The following is a 15,133-nucleotide window of genomic DNA, read 5'->3' as shown; positions in this document are numbered from 1 at the left end:
GGTGGGAGCGACACACAGTCCTCCCAGGGCGGTGGAGGTGGAACCAGCAGGAACTCTGCCTCTGCTGACTGTGGTGGGAGCGACACGTCGTCCTCCCATGGAGGTGGAGGTGGCACCAGCAGGAACTCTCCCTCTGCTGGCAGGTACCTGAGAGGGATCTTCTCTGGCCCATTCCCTGTTGTATCAGCCATAACTGGACTGGAGACTGGTTGCCTTCTGCCTAATGTACCTATTTCAGGTCCAGTAATACAGTGCTTCTCACCAATACAACCAATATTATCAAATGTTAATTTGCTTTCTTAAAACTGGTGTATGAAGGCCAAACAAATTACAAATAAACTTTGTGTGCATAAAAAAAAATACATATATATTTAAAGTAGTCTTCCCATGTTTAAGAGCAAAGATGCAGTATTTGTAAAGTGGGTTTGCATATTTGTTTTTTCGGTTGATGAGGAATATGGGATTGACTGGGCTGGACCACACGGTCATGAAGCTGAAGGAGTATCCGTCCCCGAGATCCAACTTCCTCGTCAGTTAACAGCACAAGAAATCGCAACATTGCCAAATCCAGAAGACCAGCATGCTTTGAGCATTTACACAGACACTGTTACGATAATCTCAGAAGTATTGGGGAATTCCTAAAATAGGAACATGATACAGTGACACATACATTTTCATGGTTATAGTTAGTAACGAGTATATACTGCACATTTGTGTAGACTACCTCTACAATACCAATACACTGTGTAAGGACTACCTCTACAATACCAATACACTGTGTAAGGACTACCTCTACAATACCAATACACTGTGTAAGGACTACCTCTACAATACCAATACACTGTGTAAGGACTACCTCTACAATACCAATACATTGTGTAAGGACTACCTCTACAATACCAATACACTGTGTAATGACTACCTCTACAATACCAATACATTGTGTAAGGACTACCTCTACAATACCAATACACTGTGTAATGACTACCTCTACAATAGCAATACATTATTCTTGTAGTTTGATCAGTGTTAATCTTTCTTAGTATTATAAGAACATAAGAAGGTTTACAAACGAGGAGGCCATTCAGCCCATCTTACTCGTTTGGTTGTTAGTAGCTTATTGATCCCAGAATCTCATCAAGCAGCTTCTTGAAGGATCCCAGGGTGTCAGCTTCAGCAACATTACTGGGGAGTTGGTTCCAGACCCTCACAATTCTCTGTGTAAAAAAGTGCCTCCTATTTTCTGTTCTGAATGCCAATTTATCTAATCTCCATTTGTGACCCCTGGTTCTTCGTTTCTTTTTCAGGTCAAAAAAGTCCCCTGGGTCGAAATTGTCAATACCTTTTAGGATTTTGAATGTTTGAATCAGATCGCCGCGTAGTCTTCTTTGTTCAAGACTGAATAGATTCAATTATTTTAGCCTGTCTGCATACGACATGCCTTTTAAACCCGGGATAATTCTGGTTGCTCTTCTTTGCACTCTTTCTAGAGCAGCAATATCCTTTTTGTAACAAGGTGACCAGAACTGAACACAATATTCTAGGTGAGGTCTTACTAATGCATTGTAAAGTTTTAACATTACTTCCCGTGTCTCTCTCTTGTATCCACCCCTCCTTTTTAGCCCGAATCGCAAGTACTAATACCTCACAATATTACCAAGGTATATAAGGTAAATCATGATTTTTATATTATTAGTGGTTGTTTTTTCAACAGTTCCTGTAATTTGTTAGTGTGACAGGTAAAACAAATTGGGTGAGAAATGGACGTAACATTGGCAAAAAAAAATTAATTATAAAGAAACAGACATCCAAATTTGACGATTGTTTTTATTGTTTGGGACAGCTGTATTTTTTGTCACTGAGTCTGCATAGCACTGACTTTGTTAAATAAATGACAATAGTACCTGTGCTTATGTTGATATTTAACAGATGTTTTCACAAACATAAGCAAGTATTTTAAAAGAAAAAAAAAGTGTTGTTCCCCCCCCCCAAAAAAAGAAACATTTTGAGAATCAGTGCATTATTTATTGTAATCAAAATAATAAAATGGCCTAATAAAATTGCCAGTCGTTCATTTGAATTTCTTTCTTAGTACATTTAGTATTTACATAATTGTATTATTACTTGTACTGTGATTCCTTAAATGTATTTTTGTTTACAACTGTAAGTCGCCCTGGATAATGGCATCTGCTAAGAAATAAATAATAATAATAATAATAATAAGAAGAATAATAATATAGCAGAACATTAACCTGGATGTTTTTTTTTTTACTTTGTCATGTTATATTTCTAGTTGTCAAATCAATTATGTTGTATATTTTAATTGGCCCCTGAAGGAGTTCAAACAGATTTCTCATGGCGGAATTCTAAATTAGACAAGTCCAAAGCCGGTGTCCACAGTATGTATACAGGAAAGAAGATCCTCCTCAAATGATGAGTAGTGAAAGTCGTGTCTGGGTAATTTAATGGTTTCGAAACAGGTGGATGCTTTGGGCAGTTTGGTATCTGTGACCTCAACAGACAGCTCCTTCGGGAGGACCTCCCATCCAACCCAGAATCTGAGGAGATCAATCAGCGCTCTTGGTGATGCTACAAAAGTGAAAAATAAATAAATGCCTCTTTTCAAATTTCACAGGGTCTTGAGTACTGTCAAGTCAGCTTTTTGAAAAGTAACAAATATTTTTACTTTTGTTGATTATAATGTGCTACGTATTATCTACCTATGTACATATAATACTTGCATATAAAAGACATGAAGGCTGTATTTGTGCTCTGAGTCGTAAAAAAAAAAAATCATACTAGCACAGTAGTGACATCAAAATGTTATTCGTCTACAAGATTATTCTTATTCATTACATTCCCTTTCAGTGTGAACATTAGCTTATGTATTCTTTGTATAGGAATATTACATATGAAGTGGTGGCAAATGCTGTTTTGAGTGATGAAGAATAAGAAGTTGTCCCTTCTCGTATAAGGTAAGAATGAGTTGGGTGGTTAAAATAAAATTATACACGGCGATGATTAATAGATTAAATTATACCGTTTCAATGAATGTCCTGAAGAAGCCTGTGATACGGCATTTAGTCTGAAGAGAACAGTCATCATCATCATCATCATCATCATCATCATCATCATCATCATCTTCCGCCACATTCAGTGTGGCCAGGTGATTCTTTCAAGGATCATCTTGAGGAAAAAAAGAATGAATAGATAAATGAATGCACGGCTGGGGATCTCTTGCTGAACCTTATTGGCCATTTTTGTTCAATTCCAATATTGAAATTGCTCAATAACAAGCTTCATCTCAAAGCTCTATACAAGCTGGGTTTTATGTTGTAGACCAAAACATACTAGTATATGAGCTTCACAGTTACACCAAAAAATATATAAACTTCAGAATTAGAAATATAACTAGCAAATCACATTATCAAAACACTGAAACAGTAACACACTGCCACAGGCATTCAAAACTTAATTAGGGAACAACATGTAATAAAATGTAACACACCTGGGGGGTGTATAGTGTGTCAGAGGCCCTTGGAAACATCAGTGGAATAATATCACTTCTTTCCTTCAGGAGAGGCCAGACCAATGTCTCTTTCAGTCCTTTCCTCAGCTGTTTAACCTGTCGAGTTGTTCTTACAATAACCTACCACAAATAAGAAGAATGTAGCATAGAGTAAAAAGCAAACTAAAGAATGTACCCAATTTAAAATGCATAACTGTAGGTCAGGGGTGGTCAAACAGCCCTGTGGACTCCCATCCCCAGCCGGCAAAGGAACAACAGGATCGAACCAGCAACCTCAGAGTGGTAAAGCGCACCGTGCATTCCTAGTGGAGGCCTTTACCGAATGCGCCACTCAGGAACCCAATCCAGCGGATTTTATAGGTCACTTTTCATTATCAATGTCTAAAACACATGGAAGAATTTAATGTGACGAATTAAGCAGGTGAATTTGTTAAATGAAGTCCTTTAGTGATCGTTTCAATTAAAAATTCCCTCAAGACCTCAATCACAACAGTTTCCCTTTTATTGAACACATTTGCTGAATAGGGGCTCTCCATGACTGGGTTTGGCCACCCCTGCTGTAGGTTATCAATTAATTACAAAACTAACCAGTACAATGAGTAAACCTAACATGGATATGCACGAAACAAACCTACTTACAGCGTGAAGGAGGAGTTTGTCCATTAGCCAATGCCGATTTTCTTCTGCCATCCCTGGAAGATCCCAGCTTAATGCCAATTGCAGTATTATGCTTGTGTCTTCTTCACTGAGAACTGCTTTGGACTCCTTCTACAATAAAAACAAATACACACACCTTCAGTAACCACCCATCTTATGGAAAACAACACAAAGCACAGTAATGCAGATATTTCAACACTGTTCATATTCAAAGTAAGAAATGTATTAATATAAACGTATGCATTTACATATATGCAGATATCACAGAAATCAACCTGTCACACTCAATATTAGTTAATTATTAATGCATTAGATCATACGTCATTAGTTCCTTAGCTAATGCAACCCTTAGAATAGCTTGACTTTATTTTAATGTCATGAAAGACACTTGTATTAGTTGTTTAAGCCCAGAAAACTTAATCAGGCTTAGCTCCACATTCCATTCTTAGTTGTTCACATGGAACGGAGATCATCCCACTCTACATCAGTGATTTACACTTCAGTACATTTCAGTCTCCAGCCTACAACCTTGAATTTGGGACAATTCTGTTCAAAAGAGTGCTTGTTAGTAATTTTCAGAGGCACAGAAAATGAGAGAATACAGAACAGACAATAAAAGTTTCAGCCATTGAAATTATGCATACATTACTTACTAATTTGACAGTTTCGTGAACATCAATATCAGGACAATCGTGACTCTCCAGATTGGCGGTTTCTGGTGCACCTCCAAGCAACACATGGATAATTGCGGGACTCAATCCAGCTAAGCTTGGACCACTGTGCAGGAAAGAATGTCCAATCATTCGCCCAGCAACGTGAAACATGTCACTCTCGAGAAGGAACTCAGATGTGGAGGGAATTAAATGGTCAGGTTCTCCTTCAAACATTAAAAGTTCTGTCAGTGATTTCTAAGGAGGGAAGAAATCAAACATAAATAAGAATCAAATCACATTTTATTTTCTGCAAAAAATTGAACTCTGACGATGACAAAACATGCACTGCTCACTAAGTTCATACTGTCTAGGCGTTATTTCCACAATTGTAAACATTAAAGCACAGTGTGTAGATGCAAGACTAAACAATAATGGAAACAAACAATGATTTCTGTAGTACTCTTAGAATAAATAACCTGAACAGTGATGTCCTTGGCCAGTTAATTAACTAAAACCATTGCGCATGGGATGCCTCCACTATACAGTCTATCCTTATTCTGTTAGATTGGTGATGTATAAAAAGTAAAAATATGACCGATAAAGCATATAGATTTTTTCCACAAGCACGTGACGAATATTACAAATACATTGTGATCTGTAATATTCTTGAGCAAATTAATATAAACTGACATTTCTAAATAACATCATTTAAAAACCCTGTTTTATAGAAAGCAAGTTACGATGAAAACCAAACTGAAGCTTTGATATAATTGTGGAGAAAAAGAACCTGTTCACTCCTTCACCCACAGCTGCATCGCCGATGGAAAACTCAGAACATTAAAATATGAAACCATGATTAAAATCTTAAAAATAAAGAGAGTGAGTAAAATTCCATTCAAATACCTTCAAGTGTGCATTTTAAAGGACAGGCCCATTCTACTTTGGACATTTTATAAAATGACAAAATGTCCCTCTCTCTATTCTCCATGCGGTCTCGCAAATCCATTCTTAGATGGAGTGGTTTAGCAGTTCCATGCTGCTTCAATACAGCCTCCCTGAACAAATTTGCCATGATTTCACATTCTGAAAAGAAATAAAACATACCCATTGAAAAACAGAAAGGTGTCAGCTTATTTCATTCAACACATAAAATTAATTCAAATAATTTAATTCACAAACCGTCCTCAGTCTCTCTGCTGTCAACGAAGACTGCCCTGTCTACTCCTGCATCCCTATTGCTGTCTATTATTTCACTTGGTCTATCCGGAATACACTCCTGTAGCAGCTCATCAGAATTCAGCAGCACACAAGTTACTGTTGCAGTGGGCACCTCTGAACTCTGAGTCTCACCTACTCCTTCCACTACACTACTGTCTGTGCTCTGAAATGAAGGCCTTGAAGACAATACATTTTAAACCATAAGTTTCACATGAAGTAATTAACTAAGAAGACACAGCAAAACAAAGACAATTAAGGACAAATGATCACAAGCATATGCAGGACCAACACATTGTCAGATCACTGTGAGAATGTTCATCAAAAAGTTCCTTTGGTATATGACAACAGGTAATAAGAACTTGACATATGTATCCATGAAGTGCAGCAAAACAATGATTATAACCACGACTTAAATTATATTACATCAAAACACAGCCAATCAGCTTTTATTCATTTTGAAAACATTTAACGAGACCAATACATTTATTTTTGTAAGACTACATTAGCATAAACATTTCCTGAAAACCACTATACGCATATTTCATCATTTTACTGCAAATAAACCTTTCAAAATAGTTAATGTACTGTATTTAACAATGACCAATTACATTAACAAAAACACTATACCTGCTGCTACAGCCGTCACTGTGACTTTATTTCTGAGAAGGAAAAGTCTTTCTCACAAAAGAGGCACTTCATCAGGGGCCCAGTGGATAAGGACAGCCCAGGAACCTACTAAATGAATTGCAGCAGACACGTCATTCACTGCAAATGCAATGTTACACTACAGCTGAATGAACATGTGGAACCCTGAAAACCCACCAAAGAAGATGGATGAATAATAAGAATTTACCAGCACTAAGAAACAATCAAAGAAAAAAACAATAAGCTCTTACCTGATCCATATTAAGACCTCTTTGTAGCGGCCTTACATAGATAATGACAGAGCCAAATTTGGGTTTCTGGGTCCCTTAAATATTTTGCTGAGTACCCCTCATTAGGGCAAGGAATAACAGCCAAGATCTGGCTTCTCATAGATCCTGAAATCTTCATTAGTTAAAATCCACCACCCTCACTCAGTGTGGGATAAGATTCGAATAACTGTCTTCTGAATCCTTCACAACTGCTGTCACAACCTTGACATAAAACAGAACACAAATGTAATAAATGTGAATCTAGCGAACATCTTAAACACTGATACACAACCTTGTATTTTGCTGCTACTAAAGCAGCATAGGTGTTTTATTGGTTTTATTTTTGTATAGCATCTGTAAGCAAAACACAAAGCCGAACGGATCACTAACTGCAAAACAATCCCAAACTAAATTCCAGACATTTACTTAGGAGTAGCATCTAAAAGGATTTTGGGAGCTTTATGATAGTAATAGTGGTTGATGACATTTCAGTAGCATAGAACAGTGGTTTAATAAAAAGTCTAAAACATCGAAGGTACAGGTTACACCGCATTAAGCTCTACATCGCGTTTTTTTTTGTTATAGAGCTTCTCGGTCCGTGTACATTCCGGCCAATCGTTTTTGCATTCTAAATCGGAAATCGGAAAGCCAGAAAACGACTCGTTTTTCTATTTCAGTTTTTCATAAAAACAAAAATCGACCCGTTTTTCATTTTCCAATTTCTGAGTTTAAAATACAAAAACTGATTCAGACTTGTTTTCCCATTTTTCATATTGCTTTTAGTAACGAAGTATTCGAAATGGAATAATCTAATACAAAAATAAATAACAGACTGCAGGGACGGAAAATGAAATCAATCTCCAAGAGTCGGTGATACAGAAGGTAGTCTTTATTCAAGCAGATATCTGGAGAGACAATACTTCGCAGAAAATATGTTAATGCTTCTCTAACAGGGACACACTTAAACAATGATAGATATACTAACGTATCGGAAGAGGGCCAGACCTATTCAACCAAGCGTGCCAGCCCCCTTTAGTGATCCTATGGCAAGCTCAAGATGCTAACATGTCCTCTCTCCCTGCGGTTTGCAGCTCTTACAAAAGACGGAACTGCGATACAGTGCAAAACTGTAAACAGAATTCACCCCCACCCTTCTCCGTATTCTGTTACAAAAGAACCCCCCACTGCAGCATGAAAACACTCCACAACATTTAATATCTTAAAAATTATGTAGCTCCTTCAAGACCTTTAAAAAAAGGTCAGACACGGCCAGCTCTCTGTGTCCCGCTGTTATGACGATGTAATAATTTCGCGCCTGTGCTTATTGTCGTGGAAGTGTTCTGTTTACCAACATTATTTATTTATTAATTTAGCAGTTGTTACAAAGTACTGTATTACAATACAGCCGTAGGGCTACACTAAGTTAATATAATAATCATCCTTGTATCACTCAGGTACAGTGCATTATAATAATACTAAAAATAATAAGCCTTCACATAAAGGGAAAAAAATCCAGGTAAGGTTCTTCATATTTATATCCTGCTTTATAAATTAACTTTATAAACTTAACTGGATTATATTATCACAGCACATTTGTCCAGGACGCTCACGTATGTTTAGAGCTCCCCTTTCACGGATACCCAATTTGTTTCATTTGGGGGGTGCATCGCCAGCCATAGATATAAATGTACTGATGCAGAAAACGGCATTATTATTTATTTCTTAGCAGACACCCTTATCCAGGGAGACTTACAATTGTTACAAGATATCACATTATTTTACCCATGTATACAGTTGGGTTTTTACTGGAATAATCTTGGTAAAGTACCTTGCTCAAGGGTACAGCAGCAGTGCCCCCCACCTGGGATTGAACCCACGACCCTCCAATCAAGAGTCCAGAGCACTAACCACACTACGCTACACTGCTGCCATAACAACGAGACACATTCGATACGAGTAGAGCACGCATTAGTACTTTTTTTTTTTTTAATTGTCTATTATTTAATTTTGTATTACAGATCATTCCATTTCGAATACTTCGTTAAAGCAATATGAAAAATGGGAAACAAGCCTGAATCAGTTTTTGTATTTAAACTCAGAAATTGGAAAATGAAAAACGGGTCGATTTTTGTTTTTATGAAAAACCGAAATAGAAAAAGTCGTTTTCTGGTTTTCTGATTTCCGATTTAGAATGCAAAAACGATTAGCCGGAATGTACACGGACCCTTCTCATTGGGTTTATTTGTATCTGCTTTTAGAATCGTGATATATACTGAGCATCGAAAGAAACTTTAGATACAATTCACTAGAATGACACATTCTGTTTTACAGCAGGTGCAGTAAGATTGTAATGTGCTGTTTAACAATTGACATTGTACTGTATGGTTATGGGGGGACAGGGGGTACTGTGAAATTCACAGGCTAGTAGTACTAGCGTGTGGCCACCTTTGCTGAGCAGCAGGCATTTTGTCATCATGTCCATCATATACCTCGTTTTTTGTTTGTTTTTTTTCGAATGAAATGTGTAATAATACTGATCAGTTTCTTGTGATGCTCAGTATATGTACTATTAAATAACGCGTTTTAATTTTGACAGAATATTTGCATAAACGTACCTTGAAAGGTGGTTCTACATTCAGTTCGTCTTTCTGCTGAGTCTAGTCGGCTCCGTGGAGTCGGGTTTCCTTCAGACAGCAGAAGTTGGGAGTGTAAGTGACACCAACACGGCGCTGGAGTGGGAACGCTCGTCTTCTTTTTGAAGGCGATCCTCTGTACGGGGCGGAAATCCTTGAAACCGGCTAAAAATAGAGAGGGACAAAAAAATAGAAACGGAAAACGAATACCTTGGGGTTGAGCAATACTGTTGGGTGGAAACCGCGCTGCAGGGTTGGATCATATTTGCATACCCATAATGCACTTTGGCAGAATCTAATTTCCTCTTATGAAATGTATGCTTTTAAAATATCATATTTAAATCTAAATGTCAACATACAGTACTTGTATGCTGTTTTGGCTGTTTTTCTCAAGACGTAGACGTTAAAATGCTCGTTTAAAAAACAACTAACCGTCCCTTGTTACAATAACAATATGAGTAGGTTGTCTACTGCACGTTGATATTAGCATACTCTGGTTTCTCTTCAGATCGCATAAATCTTTCGCCTTTTACTAAAGATTTCCGTGGAGAGGAACATTTATGAGTTTCAACTAATTTTTTGATGCCCTGCTTTGGCGGGGCTTCCTTTTGTTGTGTAATAATAGAATTGCAGTATGTACTGCTAGTACGGTAAATGGGCGCTGTTGTTCATACCAGTACCAGTGTTATACACGGTCACTGTTTTCCCGCTCCCTTTGGTTTAGTTTTCAGCTCAATACATTAAGTTTAAGCACAGATCTGCACAACAGCGCCATGTTGCGACGGCAGCAGTATTACATCTGTAGTGGTTTCTCAAAGAGCCAGCTGCCCTTACATTTATATTTTAATATATATTTTTTTACTGATGATGAAACTCTTTAATATGCTTAGGGTCTCTCTGTTTGTCAATAACCCAGGTTATTGTTTCGGAGGGACTCGAACATGGTCAAAAGAAAAATACACACACACACTCTTTTTCTTTTCTATGTAAACTAGGGCACAACAGATGCCTTTTTAGGGGGTGGGCTATTTTTGACGGATATCCGGTTAATGTCGAAAAAGGGGGCGGGACATAATGGTCATAAATCACTCAAAAAGGTGTGGGGAAAGGGGCGTGGCTTAAGGGTCATAAATCACTCAACAGAATGGGGAAAGGTGCAGGCTTAAATGTCATAAATCATTCAAGGGTGTGGGAAAAGGGGCAGGCCCTAAGGATCATAAACCATTAAAAAGGCGTGGAAAGGGGTGGGGCTTATGGTCATAAATCAATCAATAGGTGCGGGGCTTGGGTTATAAATCAATCAAAAGATGTAAAGGGACGGAACGTAGGGTCATACATCTATCAAAAGGGACGGGGCTTAGAAAGTGACATTCGCTGTATCGCCTTTACTATAATAAATATTCCAGGCAATTTAAAAAAAAGCAACGGCCGAGCTCTGTCTTTAGAAAGTGACATTCGCTCTGTCTTTAGAAAAAGCACTGAAATGTCCCTTACACAATTGTGTGGAAAGAAGGGGCATGTATTTATTTACACTCTGGCTTCTCTTCAGTTCGAATAAATCTTTCTAAGACTAAGGCTTAGAGGGTAGTGGCATTGCCCGCTCCCTCCGAGGGTCTGTGAGAGGTTTGTTCGGGTGAGGAGGAACAGAATTTTTTTTTATTTTTGACTGGCTTTCTTCAGCTCGGCAACTTTTTGGAAGACTAATGCTCAGTCTGGTTTTGGCTTGCCCAATCCAGGCCGAGGGTCTTTCAAGATTTTGTTGACTGTGGAGAGCAGTTTTTTCTTTTTCAGGCGGTTCCAGTTTTTTTCTTTTTCAGGCTTTTCCAGACGTTCCTGGAGTTAGAGAGAAGGAGGACCTACCATCCAGACGACCTTTGAGGACCCTTTGATGACCTAGACGACCTCATCCCCAGCCCTTGATTGCAATCGAGATCCAGACCGAGAGAGCAGCAGGCGCCCAGCAGAGGGCGCCATCTGGGAGGAGCAGAGGGCGGCCCCGGACCCCGAGGAGGCGTCACAGCCACGATTCTTCCTACGTGGTCTCGGTGCCAAGCAGCGCCCCCTACTCCGCCAGGGAAGGACACCGTTCACCTGGGGAGGGGGTCCCTCTTGCGAGGCGACCATCTCCTCAGGGACTAAAGTAATAGTTCCTTCAACTGCCCAAGATTTGCTGCTTACGTTGTCTCTTTTCCGCAGAGAGAGACAACCCGGACGTCCAGAGGCTTCTCCCACCCCAATCGGAGGAGCCAGCTGAAGGATGGCGTTCCGGCCAACCCAGGAGACCAGGAGGCACAATGCGGTGCGCTTCACAAGGACCCAGCAAGAGGAAACGGAACCAGGACTGACGAGACTGGAGTTCAGCCGGACCATTCTTCAGAGGGGTATGGGTTTTTCCCCTTCTGACTTGAATTGTTTGGTGAAATTGCCAGGGCTTAAGGAAGTGTTTGAGGTCAGTTTTAGGAACCCCCAAAAGTTACAAGAAATGTGGTCCTTTTGGGGGGAGAATAAATATCTCGCTCCATACAAAGAATTTTGTGTGGATGCACTGACAGACAGAGAAATGAAAGTTGTTACTGTCCAATTTTTCAATGAGGCTGTTAGCGACTATGATATTACAACATGGCTTAACCGCTATGGGAGGGTGTCATCAGAAGGGAGGAAAATTACAGATGAAGATGGGGTTTGGACAGGAGCCAGAAAGTGGCTGGTACGCCTTAATGTTGATCCATCGGGCATTGGAGGCGTCCGCCACATTCCAAACTCCATAGTGTTAGGGCCCAACAGAGGGCTGGTATTCTATAATGGGATGCCAAAACTCTGCAGGAAATGTGGGGAATTAGGACACCTGGCGGCCGCGTGTACTGTAGTCAAGTGCAGGAACTGCGGCGCCCCCCACGAGACCAGCCACTGCAGAGAAGAGAGGCAGTGCAATTTGTGTGGAAAGAAGGGGCACCTGTTTAAGGACTGCCCCTCTTCCTATGCCAACATGGCCAGAGCCAGCAAGGCAAACACAAACAAGCCTAGGCCTGAGCAGGAAGAGGGAGCAAGTAACAAAGATCAGTCCACATCACCACCAACAGTATCCAAGACCCAGACTCCAGCACCACCATCATCACCAGCACCCCCCTCACCCCCCCGCCCCCGAGACATGTCCCGTTTTACGAGGACCCCTTCCCCCAGCCCAGAGAGAGAGTACAACAGCTACTCCACTAGCTCCTCCAGTAGCTCCTCTGATGCAGAACACGAGGCAGGGAGGGAGCCCGGACCCAGCAGCGGCCCCCCCCTGAGTAGGGCCCTCTCAGCGCCAGCACTCCCCCTCGGCTCTCGTTATGACGCCATAAGGATTGAGTCCGTGGGGGAGGAAAGCGAAAGCGACAGTGAAAGTGAGAGTGAGAAGGAGGGGAAGGGAGTGAAGAACCAGCAGAGGGTGGGGAAAAGAAAGGGTAGAGACGAGGGGGGGAAAAGAAAGAAGATCAGGATCAAAGACAGCAAGTTGCAGGTGGCCCCCATAGATCCAAAACCAGCTAATGTCCACACAAAGTCCCCAGTCTTGCCCTCGCAGGCAGAGACGGAGGCGAGTGGGACGGCTACACTGCCGCCTAGTGGGCAGGTAGCAGCCAGCCAGGGCATCCCCAGCCAGCCTTCCCAGTCGTTGGCACAAACCCTAGCACACCTCGCAGAAGAGGTGTTCACTAATGCACCGAGGGAGAGGTCGGGGTCAACACCTTCCCTGACCAGCAGTACCTCGGTAGCAATGACCCTCTTCAAGCGAAGGGCCTCCCTTCAAAGCATCCTTGACCCCCTCCCTTGTATGGGCAAAACCAGGGGCCCCCTAGAGGTCCTCCTAGATACAGCACTGGAGGACATGGGAATACCCCTGGACGCGGTAAGCCAGAAGTCTGCTAACAGCTCCAATTCAACAGACGGTAACAGCCAAAGAATGCTGTCTGTCATAACCCCCCCCCAGGACAAAGCTGACCCACACGTTCCGAGGGGCCCTGAGCAAGTTCCACCAGACTTACCTTGTGGGGAGTTGAATAGCCCCAACAACTCCACGTACTGTGCATATAAAGACGGTGCCTTCTTGGACGAGGCAGCAGTGAGTACCTTCTCAGGGGTGATGGGAGTTGCAAATAAGCCCAAGCCCCCTCGAAGCAAGCGTAGAGCTAAGAGTAGGAAGAGTGTCCAGACCTCCCAATCATAGTCGCTATGGGGTGGACGCAACGACTCCTTTTCTTGTTAGCTACCCTGATGGCCCTGATATGTGTGTCTGTTAATGTCAGGAGCATCAGGGAGACACAAAAAAGATTTGATGTACTAAACTATCTAGCTAACTTGAAAGCAGATCTCATCTTTCTGCAGGAGTGTGGTATTTCGTCGAGCCCTGATTATAGGGACCTGAAGGAGAGTTGGACCCTGGGGGACTCCTTCTGGTCGGGCTCCAACATAGCCAGAGCCGACGGAGTAGGTATCCTGTTTAAAAACCCATTTATTACCTCCCGCAGCAGCAGGGAGGTAGAACCTGGTAGAATTCTGAGCGTGGATGTGACATACAACAACACTCCCCTCAGACTGGTCAATGTCTACGCACCCACTAACCAAAACGAAAGAGTTCAATTTTTTCCACAGCTGCGTCCACTCCTGCTGGGGAACGTACCCGTCATCGTGTCAGGTGACTTCAATTGTGCTCTGAGGGACGTAGACCGGAGCAGGCCACGCAACGACCGCTCTAGTAGAGTTTTGTCCTCCGTAATATCTGATTTCTCCCTGTGTGATGCAGGTAAGGACCTGGTGCCTCCCTTTACCTGGGTGAGCTCATCTGGGACCTCCTTCTCCCGTATAGATCTCGTCCTGCATACCAGCTCCCTTACGAAGACGGCAGTAGACACCCAGGCCGTCTTCTTCTCTGACCATAGGCTCCTGCAGGTAACATTGCAGGTCCCTCAGACCTCCCAGATGGGGTCAGGGGTCTGGAAATTAAACACCTCCTTACTCGATGACCCCTCCATAGCTGCAGCCTATAAGAGCAGGCTTGTTGAGTGGACCACTTTGCGTGACCTATTCAACTCCCCTATAGAGTGGTGGGAGATGGTCAAAATGAGAACTAAGGGTTATTTCATAGCAGCAGGCAAGAGGAAAGCAAAAGAAAGGAGGGCCAAATATAAATACCTGAATGCTGCCCTCCAGCGTCTGAGCCTGCTTCAGCTTCGGGGGTTCCCTGTAAGCGACGAGATAGCCCAGACCAAGCTAGATCTTTCAGTGCTTTGTAGGGAGGAACAACGAAAGGTCATGCACAATGCAAAAGTGCAAAAAATGGAGGAAGACGAAAAGTGTACTCGCTTCTTCTTCCAGAAAACGAGGGAGAAGCGGCACTTGATGTCCTCCATGCTCGACAGCAGGGGGAGGATAGTAGAGGATAGTGAGGGAGTGAAAAAAGTGGTAGAGAACTTCTATAGGGACCTGTATAACATCAAAGCTACAGATGACACCCTGATAGAGTGGTTCCTGAGCCAGTTGGAGCCTGACTCA

At 41.7% G+C, this 15,133-nt stretch overlaps 1 long non-coding RNA gene and 1 other non-coding gene across 5 annotated transcripts; one reads left to right on the top strand and one right to left on the bottom strand.

Moving 5' to 3' along the window:
• Nucleotides 1-1,813: 1,813 nt before the first annotated feature.
• Nucleotides 1,814-10,254, bottom strand: LOC117422760 (uncharacterized). 4 transcript variants are annotated; one of them, XR_009309090.1, is made up of 8 exons: nt 9,587-10,252; nt 6,954-7,193; nt 5,743-6,792; nt 4,840-5,094; nt 4,169-4,297; nt 3,509-3,649; nt 3,041-3,186; nt 1,814-2,589 (listed from the first exon to the last, which is right to left on the bottom strand). It is a non-coding gene; the product is annotated as an uncharacterized LOC117422760 (long non-coding RNA). The 4 variants fall into 4 exon arrangements; XR_009309091.1 differs by having other exon boundaries at nt 5,743-6,789; XR_009309089.1 differs by having other exon boundaries at nt 5,743-5,922; nt 6,685-7,193; nt 9,587-10,237.
• On the top strand, nt 10,093-10,207 carry LOC131701918 (U5 spliceosomal RNA). The gene has a single exon (XR_009309154.1). It is a non-coding gene; the product is annotated as a U5 spliceosomal RNA (small nuclear RNA).
• Nucleotides 10,255-15,133: the final 4,879 nt, after the last annotated feature.

Source organism: Acipenser ruthenus, chromosome 27 (assembly GCF_902713425.1).
Source record: "Acipenser ruthenus chromosome 27, fAciRut3.2 maternal haplotype, whole genome shotgun sequence".
NCBI classification, from domain to species: domain Eukaryota; kingdom Metazoa; phylum Chordata; class Actinopteri; order Acipenseriformes; family Acipenseridae; genus Acipenser; species Acipenser ruthenus.
Note: the sequence above shows the minus strand (reverse complement) of the source record. Positions and strands in the feature narration are given on the sequence as shown.